The sequence below is a fragment of the Octopus bimaculoides genome, chromosome 3, assembly GCF_046866305.1.
Source record: "Octopus bimaculoides isolate indiv1 chromosome 3, ASM4686630v1, whole genome shotgun sequence".
Classification (NCBI taxonomy): domain Eukaryota; kingdom Metazoa; phylum Mollusca; class Cephalopoda; order Octopoda; family Octopodidae; genus Octopus; species Octopus bimaculoides.
This window is the reverse complement of record NC_142930.1, coordinates 168,179,245-168,181,744: the sequence shown is the minus strand read 5'-3', so window position 1 is coordinate 168,181,744 and position 2,500 is coordinate 168,179,245. Positions and strand designations below refer to the sequence as shown.

Here is a 2,500-nt window from a genome sequence, read left to right as displayed (position 1 = left end):
CCTCAGTGTCCTTATTTCTCTATGAACAGACACAAACTTCCTGTTGGGAAAAAAAGAGTTCATAATTCTAACTTAAAACACTTGTCTCCCCTTACACACACTTCCTGTTTTGACACCACATTTCCTGCTTAACACAAACTTTTAACCCTTTTTTAAACCTAACAAAACTCTCAACTCTCATGCATCCTTATTTTTCCTACCAATTTATACATGAACTACTATTGAACTACAAAAGCTCAAAGACAATATAATGTATGGGTATATTTATTTTTTTATATATTATTATTTTATATATTATTTTCTTCATTTTGTACTTCTTTGTAAAAAAACATTTTCATTCTCCTTCTTCTTGATAATTTGCTTCTTCGCAATGAAAACCGGTTAGAAAAAATCTTTATTAAATTATGCCTCCAGTTCAGCATTCTGGCTTTTTTTCATTTTCCTATATATATATATATATATATATATATATATATATATATATATATATATATATATATAATGGTGATGCTCCAGCATGGCCACAGCTCATGAGCTGAAACTAGATAAAATGAAAAAAATATAAGTAACGGAATGAGATAAAAATCCAAGGCTGTGAACGATTTCAGAGCATTTATAAAGAGAAGGTCATACGGCTTTTTCCGGGATATTTTATATATCCCTTTATTGGAGATGGAGCGAGAGAATGGTTAAGCTATAGTTCCATTATTTAGGCAGAATCGTATACATATGTTTCCTCTACTTAAATAATGGAACTACAGATACAATACCCCTGAATATCTCAGGTCTGTTTTCATTCCTCCACTTCACTCTATTTCATATTTTATCTAGAATAACTATTGCTGAACCATGTTCTCGCTCCATCTCCGATCAAGGGATATATAAAATATCCCGCAAACAGCTGTAAGACCTTCTCTTTATAAACGTTCTGAAATTTTTCACAACCTTGGATTTTTATCCCATTCTGTTAATTTTTTATATATATGTATGCTAATATATGACCTACTTTGGACTTCTCATTCGCATAATCAACCAACCTTGAGCTTAACTATAGTCTGTCCATAGCACTTACTCAGCATTACCTGACACTTTTAGGTCTTCACACCATTACCTATGGGAAGCATTTGTTTCTTCACATCATCCGTAGACGGGTTAATGGACTCCTTATTATTGCTGAGGGGAGCTGGCGCGCCAATCGTCGTAAAATCGATCGGTCGTAAGTCGATGACGACATCTCATCACACATTTTCGCTTGCACATATATACATACATATATATATATATATATATATATATATATATATATATATATATATATATATATTCCCAGAGGATGTAGCAACCGTTACCAATATAGCATAAGAACTTACCTTAGGAGATCAATAACTAGATTCCTTAAGGTCGTTCTCACAGTTTATATGAAAATTTAAAAGTTTAAAAACATTATATATATATATATATATATATATATATATATATATATATATATGTATATATATATATATATATATATATATATATATATATATATATATATATATATATATATATATGTATATATATATATATATGTATATATATATGTATATATATATATATATATATATGTATATATATATGTATATATATATATATATATATATATATATATATATATATATATATATATATGTATATATATATATATATACGTATGTATGTATGTATGTATATATCGAAATTTTACAGTATCGACTAGACCATCAGATAGTGTTTTATACCGCTGGTCACAAAGTGGGGTCTCCCCATTTACTGCCACACACATCCAATGAAGGAATCTACTAACACGTGGAAATATACAAGACACTAAAATGTAAGCCTCTAGCGTTAACAAAATTTTTTCTTTTCCTTTTATCTTTTTATTTCTTTGCCTTTCTTTTCCCTTTAATCATTCTGAAGGTGTTTATTCAATGTAACGAGGTAAATGTAACTTTACTCTAATTTGACAAACAGAAACAGCTGTAAATCTTCCAAATTCAATTAAATAATGACGTTTAAACACTAATTATCCACTTCAAGTTGTTAATTATTGCTCCATTTCTTCTCTTCTCTCTCTCCCTCTCACTCTCTCTCGACATATATGTGTGTGTATTCATCTCAATATACGTATATATGTATATAAATATGTATGTGTATGTATATATATATATATATATATATATATATATATATATATATATATATACACTTCTAATATAAGGATAAAATTATATATTGGCATAGAGAAATTTTTTTCTTTCGCCCTTATTTATAATTGCATATATATATACATATATAAATGTATACATATATATACATATATATATATATATATATATATATATATATATATATATATATATATATATATATACATATATAAATATATATATATATATATACATATATAAATATATATATATATATATTTATATATATATATATATATATATATATATATATATATATATAACACAAATAT

At 26.0% G+C, this 2,500-nt stretch overlaps 1 protein-coding gene across 5 annotated transcripts in view; it reads left to right on the top strand.

The window, feature by feature from the left end:
* Positions 1 to 2,500, top strand: part of LOC106877248 (neuropeptide S receptor) — a 362,222-nt gene that overhangs the window by 129,596 nt on the left and 230,126 nt on the right. The window lies entirely within an intron of this gene.